At 40.9% G+C, this 15,085-nt stretch overlaps 1 protein-coding gene across 1 annotated transcript in view; it reads left to right on the top strand.

The window, feature by feature from the left end:
* PWWP2B (PWWP domain containing 2B) overlaps positions 1-13,937 on the top strand; it is a 25,543-nt gene extending 11,606 nt beyond the window's left edge. Inside the window, exon 3 of the mRNA XM_075842374.1 lies at positions 12,785-13,937. The gene's annotated coding sequence lies outside the window, so the exon portion shown is untranslated. The remainder of the gene's footprint in view (positions 1-12,784) is intronic.
* The last annotated feature ends 1,148 nt before the right edge of the window (positions 13,938-15,085 follow it).

The raw sequence follows: 15,085 nt of genomic DNA on the forward strand, positions 1-15,085 counted from the left end.
GCGATTCATGCATTTCCGAGCGATCCGAATAATTGCTCGGTGTAAGCGCACAGAATGTTGCACAATAAGACTATTGCTGATCCTTTATCTAAAATTGTTCGTTCATGAAAATTTTTACTGTTGAAAATGGCAGCGTACAGTTAAAAATTCTAATATTTGTAAATTTATATCTTAGAGTTGTAGCAATTGTGTAATTAGGGATCATTTGGGGGTGATCCCAATTGTTACCTCTAAATGCAGCATAGTCCATTTGGTAACCATGTGACACACTGCATACGCCGCCCATACTCTACCTCCATCTGCCTCCCATTTTGCATAGAGTTACACTGGTTTTTTTTCCTCAAGGCTTTGGAAAACCACAACATTTTGACATGTGACTTCATGCCATGATCTGTCAGACTTCATATGTACGGAAGTGTTCCCCCTAGAAATAGAGGACTAAGTGCATGGAGGCGTCATGTATTCCTGTGCATGAGCTCTTAGACTGTTACTTATATGCTGTGTATGGAGGGAGACCTGCAGACAGTGGGCAGCAAATATAGCTTTTTTGCTACATTGCATGGGATTGTCTGCTTTGCTGGAGTCATTGTGCAATTTTTGTCATCTTTTCCTTTATTGAGCTGAAAAACAGGTGATCTGTTGATACTGCATGTCCAGCCAGGTCTTGCTAATCTAGTATTCAAATAAAAAATATATAAAATATATATTAGCCAAAAATTAGGCAGCTCTCCAGTGATTCAATGAAAAAAAGGGTAGGGCCACACGGAGCGACCCTGACCCGGTCACAACGCGGCTAACAACCCCGCCGGCACCATGTACGGTGCAGCTGTCAAACAGCCTGATAGTGGCATGCGCGGGTAAAAAGCCTAACACTGCCCTCGTCTATCTCCGGCGCTCCCATAGAGAATAAATGGAGCGGCAGTGCTCCTGCGCATGTAACCGGAATACTCCTTAATGAGGTATTTGACAGCCGCTCCTACATAGTGCCAGCGCGGTTGTTGGCCGCTTTGCAACCGTGTCAGGGCCGCTCCGTGTGGCCGTACCCAAAAGATAGCTACTTTATTTCCCTGTGTGATGTTTCAGCCCTTTCCTCTAGAGCCTTTCTCAAGCCTAATTTTTGACTACTACATATTTGGGACGTAGGTCGGTTCCCTGGGGCTTGTGGGGCTATATATTTTTTTTTGCATCCATGTTTTTAAATATAACTTACACACTGAGTTTGTTGTGCAGTCGCGTTGCCTTTATTGTGTATTATTTGTGTATACAATGTGTTGGAATGGGACCTTGCAACTACTGTAATCACACCAGGCAATGTACAACAAACATGTTTACATAGTGGCGCACTGTGCAACCCTCCCATGACATTTAGATATTCATTCTAAGTTACTTAAACATTTAAAAACCATCCTGGCATTACATTCCTGGCATTTAGGTTATAAACTAATCTGCTATATCTAGCAAGAAGCATACAGCGCTGCAGTGTCTGATTTCCTTACAACGATTCCAAGAAATTGACATTTGTACTTTTAAATGAAATGAAAATCTCAGGTGTACACTCGCCAGATACATAAAAACATAATGCCTGTTCTGTGCATTTAACCGCTTAACGACCAGTGATATACCTTGCTCAGTCAAAAAAAATGGGTTTTACCACAAAATTGTCATTTATGGAATATAGACTCCGGAGTCACATTTTTAGGGTCGCACCTCTGTTCCCGCCTAAGTGGTATAGGAAAGGGGATGCAAACAAGCGCTCGGAAGTAGATGGTACGGTGGCATGATCCAGCACCTGGAGGTAGACCCTCATTCTATTTTTTTACTATGGGAATCCCACTACTTGTTTGTATACATCGAAGTGTGAGGTTGAGGCCATATTTCTCTGTAAAGTAGTTTTAATTACGCACAGAATTAAAGATGGGTGATATTGCGCTTTTGAACTCTGCACCGTGGACGGATGTGCCGCACTGATAAGTTTGTACTTTATTTCACACTTTCTATAATTTTATGCTTGTGAGTTTTTTATCTTTGTGTGTTATTGATCCTAGTCTGGTTGCCTTGACATGAGGCAAATGAGATCAGGACCATGAAGGTTGTACTGCGTAACTATATAAATTATGAAGGACAAAGATCCAAGCTTTTTACAGCTGCAATTTATCACGTGCACCCTTCCTCTTCTTTTTTTTTTTTTTTTTCTAATTGCCATTTGTCAAGTGTCATATCATATCTCCGTTTGGAAAGTATTTAAGAAAGCAATGTCCTTGTTGTATTTCAGGCTGAAACCACTAAAACATAGGATAAGTACTGTACACACTGGTGGTTTTTATCTTCCTATTGTGGTTCAGTTGCTTTTTTTACAGCAAGATTGGCTTGCTATCAAAAATACTGGAAACCTGTCAAACCCCATTTACCAGCTCATACCATTCACTCCAATTGGGAACTGATCCGTCGTGGCTCAGTTGTGAACGCTAGTGTGAACAGAGCCTTAGATGTGTGCTGGACAAATTTCTGTTTTAAAATGATAAATTGTTAAAACTTAGTATCGCATGTCGATTTTTGGCACAAATTTCACCCTTCGCACTGTTCCACAGCACGCCCTGATTTTTTTTTTTTTTTTTTTTTTTACATGCCCTGTATTTTTAAAACCCCATCCACTTGTATTATAAAATGTTTTTGGTGCGGTTTCTGCCACAAATAAACTACATCTGAGCATATCCTTCAAAGGGGTTATCCGACGACAGAAAATATTCTTAATTGGTTAGGAAATGGAAAATAGAGACTCTTACTAATATAGTTTTACTTTTGAAACTGCAAGGATGTCCAGATTTCCCTGCCCTGTAATGTGGTTTAGGAAGTGGAGCTTCTTCCCTTGAGACGTTCCATCACCGCTTCAGGGTGCATGGAGCTGTGCCCCTCTCTTTGTGTCGGTGACGTGATGATGGGGCTGGCTGCTTGGCTCCGTTAATTAGATAAGCCAGACCCTTTTCCGTCACGGCTAATACCGGTAGCTTTATGTCCAGTTTGCAATTGTTCCTTTTCCTCCTGCTCTCCTTATCGGTTAGCCCCCTTCCCTCCCTTGACTGTCAGCATGGAGCTATCTGCTTTCAGTGTGAGCCGTACACAGCAATACTGTGTGCTGCCACTTCAAAGCAGTTGACCGGCGATGGTTCCGGGAGTCGGACCAGATGTTGATGGCCTTTAAGAGCTAAATAATTGTGTACATTTCTTAATTCTTCGACAAGATCAATAAGTTTGTCTTGAGCAAATCATTTTTTTTTTTTGTATTTATGTACTTGCTGCCTCTGAGAAACAATTTTAGGTTTTGTTTTGCAGCTTAACACAAGTGGGACAAGAATGCCTCTATAAACAATCCCATCCATCCTTGCTTACCTTGTTATTCCTACGTAAATCATGATCTTGAAGATACAGAACCTATGTAAAGATATTTTGCAAATAGTTTATCGCAAATTGCTCTTCTCCCTTGGTGGTAATCGTGAGCGTGTTTATTAGGTAATAAACCTTCACTACTGTGTGTCTCTAACCATACACGTTAGACGAATGTTAATGAAAGTGGAGGATTTTGACCGTAACGAATGAGCGTCCGTTGGAAAATTAATCCTTACAAACGCCCAATGGCCGACCGGAATCATCTTAGAAAAAACAAAAACTGGTCGTTCATGTTGGAAATTAGTAGTTGAATTCATATTTCTCACACGTGTGACCATGAACCATCCTTCTGCAAACGACGACCCACATAGCAGGAGAATAGGAGGGTTTGTCACTTTTGGACATACATCGGTTGGTAATTTTCTTCTCCCAACAGTCATGTATTTGCACATTGCATAACCATAAAAGCCAACACCGTGTTAAATGTGTATGGGGAAGTCGGCTTAATGAATGTTCGGGCGAACGTTTGTTTAATATTTAATGTCTAATGTATATGGCCAGCTTTAGTCATACTAAAAACTTTTCATTGCAAAATGATGCTACTGTAATCCTGTTTTTTTTTCTTGGACTAAGGGTTCCTTAAAGAGGCTCTGTCACCAGATTTTGCAACCCCTATCTGCTATTGCAGCAGATAGGCGCTGCAATGTAGATTACAGTAACTTTTTTATTTTTAAAAAACGAGCATTTTTGGCCAAGTTATGACCATTTTTGTAGTTATGCAAATGAGGCTTGCAAAAGTCCAAGTGGGCGTGTATTATGTGCGTACATCGGGGCGTTTTTAATACTTTTACTAGCTGGGCGCTCTGATGAGAAGTATCATCCACTTCTCTTCAGAACGCCCAGCTTCTGGCAGTGCAGATCTGTGACGTCACTCACAGGTCCTGCATCGTGACGGCCACATCGGCACCAGAGGCTACAGTTGATTCTGCAGCAGCATCAGCGTTTGCAGGTAAGATCGACTTACCTGCAAACGCTGATGCTGCTGCAGAATCAACTGTAGCCTCTGGTGCCGATGTGGCCGACACGATGCAGGACCTGTGAGTGACGTCACAGATCTGCACTGCCAGAAGCTGGGCGTTCTGAAGAGAAGTGGATGATACTTCTCATCAGAGCGCCCAGCTAGTAAAAGTATTAAAAAAGCCCCGATGTACGCACATAATACACGCCCACTTGGACTTTTACTTTTAAACACACCCACTTGGACTTTTGCAAGCCTCATTTGCATAACTACAAAAATGGTCATAACTTGGCCAAAAATGCTCGTTTTTTAAAAATAAAAACTTTACTGTAATCTACATTGCAGCGCCTATCTGCTGCAATAGCAGATAGGGGTTGCAAAATCTGGTGACAGAGCCTCTTTAAAGAGGCTCTGTCACCACATTATAAGTGGCCTATATGGTACATGATGTGATCGGCGCTGTAATGTATATTACAGCAGTGTTTTTTATTTAGAAAAACGATCATTTTTGACGGAGTTATGACCTATATTAGCTTTATGCTAATGAGTTTCTCAATGGACAACTGGGCGTGTTTTACCTATATGGACCAAGTGGGCGTTGTGGAGAGAAGTGTATGACGCTGACCAATCGGCGTCATACACTTCTCCCCATTCATTTACACTGCACATAGCGATATAGCTATATCACTATGTGCAGCCACATAAACACACTATAACGTTACTGCAGTGTCCTGACAATTAATATACGTTACCTCCAGCCAGGACGTGATGTGTATTCAGAATCCTGACCACTTCTGTAGCGTCTCTGTGATTTACAGCACAGGAGGCGTAGTCTCTCGAGATTACGCTGTAAACTGTCATTCACAGCGAGATCTTGCTGTGCTGTGCTGTGCTGTAAATCACAGAGAGGCTGTAATGACTGGGTAGGGTGACAGACAGGTGAGCCCTAATCTACTCGCCACTCAGTCCCTGCCTACTTGCACAGCCCGTCCTAGGCGTACAACTGGCCCGACGGTCCCTACGCTCAATATGTGTAAGACAGACAAACAGACAAGGGTACACAGAAGCTAAGGGAAATGGGGCAGTTGCCTACGGCAACACCGTGAGCAACAGGAGTAGTGAACGAGCCGAGTCAAACCAGGAGTGTACGAGGTACCAAACGCAGAGCAGGAGCATAGTCAGTAAAGCCAGGGTCAAAATGAAGCAAGGTCAATAATAATAGCAGGAGCAGCAGAGCCAGGAAACGGGAAAGAATCACAGGCACAGACAAGCAGGAAATGAGGGTATAAATAGACCGAGGGCGGGAGCTAGAACCGTCTGGCCAGGCTGTGATAGGTTCTCCCACACCTGAGCCTACCAGCCTGAGTGGTAGCAGATCGAGTCACTCTATCAGACCTAGGAACAGATGCAGACTGATTACCCACGGGCGTCGACACAGAAGCTGTGTCTGGCAGATCGGGAGATTGAATACACATCCCGTCCTGGCTGGAGGTAATAATGTATATTCATTGTCATGACACCTGAGTAATGTTATAGTGTGTTTATGTGACTGCACATAGCGATATAGCTATATCGCTATCTGCAGTGCAAATAAATGGAGAGAAGTGTATGACGCTGATTGGTCCGCGTCATGCACTCCTCTGTACAACGCCCACTTGGTCATATAGTTAAACACGCCCAGTTGAGTTGTCCATTGAGAAACTCATTAGCATAAAGCTAATATAGGTCATAACTCCGTCAAAAAGGATCGTTTTTCTAAATAAAAAACACTGCTGTAATCTATATCACAGCGCCGATCACATCATGTACAATATAGGCCACTTATAATGTGGTGACAGAGCCTCTTTAAGGAAATGACTCTGAGGAACAAGCCTTCATCCATACAAAGGAAGTACATGTCCCTGATTTACCTGTAAACGATCATTCTAAGGGTATGTTCACACACTTAGCAAAATACGTCTGAAAATCCAGAGCTGTTTTCAAGCGAAAACCGCTCCTGATTTTCAGACGTTTTTGTAACAACTCGCGTTTTTCGCAGCATATTTTACTGCCGTTTATAGGAGCTGTTTTTCAATGGAGTCAATGAAAAACTCCTCCAAAAACGTCCCAAAAAGGGACATGCACTTCTTTGACGCGGGCATCTTTTTACGCGCCGTATTTTGACATTTTGACAGTGACGTGTAAAATTAAGTCTTATTGGAACAGAACACCGTAAAACCCATTGCAAGCAATGGGCAGATGTTTGGAGGCGTAATGGAGCCGTATTTTCAGGCGTACTTCGAGGCGTAAACGGCACGAATTACGTCTGAAGCCACTGCGTGTGAACATAACCTCGCTCTCATTGTACACTCAAACCGGTAATAACAGGGATATAACACAAAAATTCCCTGCTCCACTTTAAGCTTCAGATGGGGTTGTCCACTGCTGGACTGTATGGGACTTGTGGCTTGGCCACATTATCGTATATCAAAACTTGGGACCACTGGAGGGATTCCTTCCTCCTCTTTCGGTCTTGGTGACCTCAAAACCAAGTGCTAAGGCTATAAAATGGATTTAACTTAATGGCTTTAAAGGGTGCATCCCTCCATAATATGGCATGTATTAGGCCTTTTTTACACGAGCGTAATTCACGTCCGTGATATGCGCGTGAAAATCACGCACGTCGCACGGACCTATGTAAGTCAATGGGGCCATTCAGACGTTCCTTGTTTTTCACACAGCGTGTGTCCGCTGCGTGAAATTCACTGCATGTCCTATACTTGAGGATTTTTGCGCATCACGCACCCATTGAAGTCAATGGGTGCGTGAAAATCACGGACCTACATCCGTGTGCTGTGCGTGATTCGCGCAACAGTTGCTCAAAAAATGATGAGAAAAATAAAACCACCTCCTTCATTTCATTTTGCATACATCAAAACCAGTTGACATAAGAATGTCATATGTGCAAAAATAACGCAGACACGCACCAAACACTGATGACACACGGAACTGCAACGCGCAAAACGCTGCATTTTTTACACGCGCAAAATGCGCACGTTCGTGTGAATTAGGCCTTATTGTTACATTTTTATTTTTCACATACGCACATAGGCATCTGAAATATGGGCTCAAAAATGACTGGGCACTGTACTCTGGATGTGTGAAATAAGCATTCCCAAAATGGCCAAGTGCATAAGGTCTTTGAGTTTCTGTCCTAAACAACAAAACATGGAGGACGGTCGGCTTTTTAGTACAGAGCGGCCGCAGCCATCATCTTCTGCTCTGTTTAGTGCCGTACTTGCCGAAATCCAACAGAAAAAAAATAAATTGGAAATTGGGGGCATATGGAGGCATGGTAGAGGCCTCACCCACCTCTATGCGGGTCCTATTACAGCTTTGTTTTGTAATGAGCCCTAATGTGTGCATGATGCCCAACACTGGAGTTTGTAAAAAATGTCGTCCCATGTAGAATGCAATATGTTTCTTTTGTTTGTTTTTTTTTTCCATTCTACACTATCTTTATTTTTAGTGTTTGACTTGAAGAGTTGGTATTAGGATGTCTTCTTGCTTTTTGTGTTTTATTACAGAAGAACATCTGTCCTTGATAAATAGTCTTTTTGGTTTTAATCTGAAATATTTGAGTGCATGTTTTGGTTGAGGTTTTTTTTTTTTCCTAATGATTTGAAGTTGAGTGATATCAATGACTTCTTCGTTACTTCAATTAACTGAAACGGTGATCACCGAAACATTGCACACCGCTCAAAGGTAATTTTGTGTTTTTTCTTTCCCCTTATTTCGAACGTCTATCCACTAGGAATTTATTAAAGTGGTAGTCTGATTTCTGATGAGATGACTACCTTCATGGTGTGTGTACATGACACGTTTGCTATAAATTTATTCCCAAATGCCAAAATACAAAACTGCCTCTTCAGTCACGCATCCACCATTTACAGAGGAAATTGCTACACATTAAGATGCAGATTTATATAATTACAGTTATTAGAAAGTTGTATTGCTGTGTCTTACATTTTTATTTTTATTTATTTTTTCTTCAAGGAATCTGCTTAGTTTGAAAATTACACTAGTTGAATTTTAGCTTGTGTTTTATGTACTTATATATGCTCAATGTAAAGCCAATATTAACAGGTTATTTCCAAAACCTGAGAATGCCGCAAATTGATTCCAGACCGTGCATATGGCAATATTTGAGATTCGTGTCATGCGTATCCGGAATACGGCGGCCGTAACCTGTTGTCTGCCCATACTGTAGCTCAGTAAATGGAAGATTTTGTTTCTCTCATGTGAGAAAAAAAAATTGGGCAAGTAACGGCGGTAGATTCCCCTAGAAGCAATGCTTTTAGGTGATATCTCTGACCTATGCCATCCGATGGAACAAACGGCAGTACACCTAGTCCCTGCGGCTCTGTACCCCACCGTAAAGCCTAGTGCACGCGACCTGAGAATCGCTACGCTATTTATTGTCTTGTGTGAACGAGCAGACTGATAGGTTGTGTGGTTTAGAGGGTGGGGGATGAGGATGTTTGTTGCTGATTAGGATGTCTCATTATGTTCCTTTTTTTAATATTGATTTGTGTCCTTGCCTCATCCCAAGTGGTTTTGCTCGTTCTGTCATCAATCAATTTGTTATGTTGCTGCCAAAGCAAAGCATGTTTTTTTTTTTCTTTCCCCATTAGATTTCTCCGGTGGATTTCATGCTCCTAATCTATAGTCCGATGTGATGGCTAATTTTTTTTGTGTAGTGTTTTTTTTGTGCACGCTGTGTTGAGTTAAAATATAGTAATTGCCCTACTCTGTTTAGTATTGGTCGTAGATTGTATTAATTTTTGATACGTTTTTTTGCCTATCCATGTGCTGAAAGGATATAGCAAGTAAACTGTTTTTTTTCTGCCTGCAAGGATTTGTTTTGTCTGTATGCAGTTATATTTCTCCCTGCTTCCTCATTTATTTGCCTACAATAAAACCTCCGGTGCATGAATGTATTACGGAGCCATAATAAACCCATAGACTTTTGTGGCCCTGCAAGACCTCCATATGCCACCGATTTTCATACTAAAGCAGTGTTCTTTTTCTCTCGTAAGACCAAGGCTACACTAAGACTTTATTTTTAATTTTTTTGTAGTGCTACTGATTGATTTTAACTATGCAGCTACAGCTGCAATCCAAATGAGTACGCTGCGAAAATCGGCGTGCAGGCAGAGGAACATCTGCCTCAAAATTCCAAATGGAATGTTGAGGCAGATTTTCCTCCTGCAAAAAACTCTGTGTGAACCCAGCCTTGAGTGTGCTGTTTTTGTTTTTTTTCTCCGAATTTATCTCTTTATCATTGAATATCACCAGTAAACCATGCTGTATTTGTAACTACAATCCATAAAGACCCCTTGGAATATAAAGGCTAGAACACCAGAAACAAACTGAACTTTTGTAAAGTCCATTACAGACATAAAAGGGGAATTTATCAAGTGGTTTACTGTATAGAGAAAGTCGCAAATATCAGTGCACGCCATATTTGCCTTAATAAATGCGACTTGACACTTCTGGACTCTTTCTAAAGTGTCACCAAAGTGGGTGGAGTTAATAGATAATTTTGTTATGTATTTTGGGATGCTCAGCATTTTTGTAATATACTTTTATTACAAATGTTGCTTTATTTCCGTTCTTGGGCTTCTATGTATCCTCTGTATATGGAAACTGGAATGATGTCCGTCGAATATGTCAGTGAGCTGGTCTGACTGCTCTTCTAAGAGCAGCTCTTGTGCCTCTGACACCTTCCCTAACTCCTAAGGCCGGATTCACACGAGCGTGAGCGTATTGCGCGTGCAAAAAATTTGGCCTTTTGCGTGCGCAAAAGGTCCATAAAAGCTCCGTGTGTCAGCAGCGTATGAAGCGTGGCTGCGTGACTTTCGCGCAGCCGCTATCATTATGACTCTGTTTTTATGTTTGTAAACAGAAAAGCATGTGGTGCTTTTCTGTTTTCATTCATACTTTTGACTACTGTAGCGCGCGGCACACGGAAGTGCGTCCATGTGCCGTGCACGGTTTTCACACACATTTACTTAAATGGGTGCGTGATGAGCAAAAAACGGGCAAATATAGGACATGTCGTGAGTTTTACGCAGCGGACATACGCTGTGTGAAAATCACGGACCGTCTGAACGGCCCCATTGACTAACATAGGTCCGTATTATACGTTCGTCTGAATAAGCCCTAATATTGATAAAATATAAGTGGATCACTATCCGTTCTAGGGTTGGATGAAGTGTCCGACACACAGGAGCCACTCTCAGTCGAGCTGTCAGAACAGCTCACTGACTTATTCAACTGAAAATGTCGTTCTGCAGCTTCTATGTACAGTGGATACAGAAAAGTTGCAGAGCAGTAGCAAAATTTTAAATAAAAGTAGATTACAAAAGTGCTTAGTATCCAAAAATACAAAACTCGTGTGCAGGTGTCTGCTATAATGTCTGCCAAATTGTGGTAAATACTATTCTGATTTTATATTTCTTCAAACCAAAGAAAATGCTTCAGTAGAAGTGTTTCCCACCATCGACCATAAGTCTTTAGAGCAGGTCTAAGACTGGGGCTACATGGTGATATTTGGATGCCTGTGCTACACCATAAAATTGTAGGATTAGTAGAGCACAACCTCCATGTTTCCTCATGGGGAAACCAGGTAAAATGAAAGTCCGAAAATCCATTTAGAATATTTGTGATCGTCGGAAAGCCTCCTGCGGCCTGGTTTCCGTTGTTGCCGCATTCTAAATGTTCCCACCAATTCAACAGATATGCATCAGTTATTGGCACCCGCTTTAGTACCGTAGGTTTACCATAATTATATTTGCAATTATTTTTTTCTCATCATTGGGCCAGCTTACAGTTTGTACTGCACAAACTACAGACTGAATCTGAAGGTACGTTTCCCTTTAAAATTTGACTCTACAACCTGGTGATTTTTATTGCCACTTGCACATACTTCCGCATTGTAATTTTATGGGAATCTGGAATAACAATGCCGTGTGTCATATTTGGGTGTTGGTTTGAAATGTAGATGCAGCGAAAACTGAGAGTGACACCACGTAAATGTTTTCTAGAAAAACAAGTGCTTTTATGGGACTGATATCAAGCAAATGTTTTATCGTTGAAGAAGCTTAAAGAGGTTGTCCAGGATTAGAAAAACATATAGCTGCTTTCTACCAGAAACTGTCTATAGGTATTGTCTGGTATTGCAGCTCTGAAGTCAATGGGTTTGTACTGTAATACCACAAACGACCTGGGGACAGGTGTGGCACTGTTTCTGGAAGAAAGAAGCCATGTATTTCCAATCCTACCCAGTAATATTTAATTTTTGTTTATCTAATCAGATTCACTTTTTGTATATAGTGTACAGACATAAAGATTAGTCCAGTATTCGAAAAATGTATATCAGAAATGCTAGGTATGTAGTTTTATTCTCTGGAGCAACGTCCGTAGCAGTGACTCAATATGGATGTAATGCCTATAGGACATATGGGAAGGGGATGTTCTGGAAGGACAACACCTTTTTAAAGTTACATAAATAATTGAGCAAGTTTTGCAAATTGCTTTATCTTCTACCGATCCTGCGTTTCAGCTTGTATATTGCAGACTAGAGCTGCATGGACAGATCTATTGCTGAAGTTGCTTATTAATGTGTGGACTGACTCGCCTCTAACGGTTTGGCCGAGTTCCTATCATGCCATTCCTCGTGCTTCACTATATTCCGAGACCGTTGTGGTGCGGTCTAAACTACATCCAAAAACCGCATGCCTTTTTACTGCGTTTTGATGCGTTTTTCATGTCATTTGCACCGCAACGACATTGAAAAATGCATCAAATCGCTATAAAAACACATGCGGTTTTAACTGCAATGTCTTAATACACCCTCAATTTTGTTTTGCATCAAACAAGTGTTTGCTCGCGCGCACTGTGTCCCTCTCTTCTCCTTTCCAAGTGGTACGCCAGTATGTAGTATGTCCTATTGCATAAGACAGGGCACGTTTAATGAGAAATATGGCGCAGCCTCTGAACTACGCAAGGTGCACAACTCCTTCTTTGACAACTAGGAGTTCTGTTCTTCAATATGTACGTTTTCTCTATACTAGGCGCACTATAGGCATGTGCCTATAGGTATATCTTATCCTGACCGTAGAACAAAGTACTTTTAAAGTTGTTCAACATTTTTATGTAACCTCTATCTAGATAAAAAAAGAAAACTACTAATCTAAAACTACACTTTACCTTGACGTCGTTCCCTAGAGTGTACTCGTTCATAGATTTTGTTTTTCCCTTTTATTGTTGGCTGTGTCTTACTGTGATAAGTAATATATATGTGGTCATGCATTAACTATTTTCTTCCCTTCCTTTTAGATAAGAGGATCAGAACACGGCTGTTCTAGAGTTTCACTATGCCTATAAACATCCTGTCAAGCTCCCCTGGAGACTCCAACAGTGGCTGCCCTTCTGACAGCAAGATGAGTTTTCTGGTCATCTGTGAAGGATGTTCCTCGTCAACTCTTGAGTCTCTTCGCAGAGCTGACATACAGAATTCTCAAGGACATCGAACCACAAATAAACCCGCTCTGTACTTTTTTTAATAGGAGTGTAGGAACAGCAAACAACCACAAACTTAATTTATTACAATTCTACCTTTTTTTTTTTTTTTGTCTAAACTACAAAAAAATTTAATCTTGCTGCTGCTTAGTTTACAGGTATTTAGACTAAAGCTATAAAACCTAACATTACGAGACAGAAGTATTTAATCAAAGGCTAAAAAAATAGAAATCTTTCACTACGCATTCTTATTAAGGGGTATTCCCAAAATCATAAGTTATTCACTTATCCACAGGATAGGTGATAATTGTCTGATCGCTGGGGGGCGCCACTGCTGGGATGCCACCGATTGTGAGAAAGGGGGTCCCGAAACCTAGATCCTTCTCACTGCAACTCCTGAAGTGAGGAGGAACTTGAATTGAGCAACAGGCAAGCATTCTCCCGCCACTCCATTCAATAGCTGAGAATGACAGAACTGCCGAATGCTGAACTCGGCTGTTTCCGTCATTCCCATAGTCTTTGAATGGAGTGGCGGTGCCCATGCTCGACAACCGAGGCAGTTCATTCAATGTCGTTCTCACTGCGGTCGAGCAGTGTGGAGGATCTGGGGGTTCGGGACCCCTGTTCTCACGATGAGTGGGTATCCCAGTGGTGGGACCCCCAGTAATCAGACAATGATCACCCATCCTGTGAATAGGTGGTGATTTTTTTTGATTTTGGAAATACCCTTTTAAATTGTTTTTAACGTGTCATCAATTACACCAGGGTGTTTCTTTCTGCACAAAATGTTTATTTTCTGAAATCTCTACCAAAGGAAACTGTAGGCTCAACTAGTAAAAGTATTTATTTAACAAAACTGCTTTCGGGATAATTAGATTATTTTTTTTTTAACTTTTTTTTTTTTTTTTTTTAAATCTTTAACTCCAAATGTTAAGTTAATGTATTTACTAAAGTACGTGAACATTTTGCAAACTCTGTTGGTTGATTTTATCCCAAACGTAGTAAAAACTATTTTATTTTTAAATGCCATTTAGTTTCTTTTGTATGTTTATTCTATATTTTACATAAATTATCTAACCGCTTTCACTTACAGTATATCTATATAATTCATACTTTTATTTTTTTCACCCAAAAATTCTGAAGACAGATGTTACTTCAAAGTTTATGGAAAATATGAGAACCTACATACACAGCGTTTTGATTTGTGCCGTTTTTGGGGTCCATGGCATTAAATTCAAAACGTAGTGTTCTCTAGGTATGGCTTTTTTTTTTTTTTCTTCCCCCATAGGCTTCTTTTCAAAATGAGATTTGAGATTTCAAAAACGCCAGACAATGAACAAAAAGACAACAAATAACAAACGCCACCAAGAATGCATGTAAAAGAAGAAAACATATGACTTTTTTTTTTTAGCATTTAAAAAAAAAAAAAAAAGGGTATGTGAAGGAGGCCGTATTTTCCAGATCAAACTCTGTTCTGGGAGTCTGACTCCTAGCATCATAGTCATTAATTCTGCTGTGAGTCGATGTCTCCCTGCGGGACTACTGTCCCGTACAGTAATCATGTTTTCAGTACAGGACAATAGACCCGTGGGGAGGCAGTGACTTACAGCATCATGGATGACTATGATGCTAGGAGTCCGGCCCTCTGAACTGTGTTCATTCCAAGAAATACGGCCGACAGTGTGAAGCAGGCCTAAATCTGTTCCATTCATCAATGGGGCTTGAAGAAATAAATGCACCTGCAGAAACAACCCCGTTCAGATGACTGGAACTGATTTTCTATCGCAGAAATTTCTGCAAAAAAATTAATCGGAGTGTGAATCCCCACCCTAAGACTCTGTTCACATCTGGGTTGGAGTCTACATTCATTGCTTCTGTTGCAGATTACATCCAATTGGATGGAAAGAATAGTGCTGCATACAGCGCTATTACCATCAAATCGAAGGACCCCTTCAGCACTCAGTGGGGTTAGTCCGGTCTCGGTGGCATCAATATGACTGATCTGGCACTATCGTGGTATCCATTATAAAATTATGCAAATGTGAACAAGTGCATTGAAGGGGTTTTTCCAAAATCAAAAATGATCACCAATCCACATCTAGGTGATCATTTTCTGAC

This window comes from Rhinoderma darwinii, chromosome 11 (assembly GCF_050947455.1).
Source record: "Rhinoderma darwinii isolate aRhiDar2 chromosome 11, aRhiDar2.hap1, whole genome shotgun sequence".
NCBI classification, from domain to species: domain Eukaryota; kingdom Metazoa; phylum Chordata; class Amphibia; order Anura; family Rhinodermatidae; genus Rhinoderma; species Rhinoderma darwinii.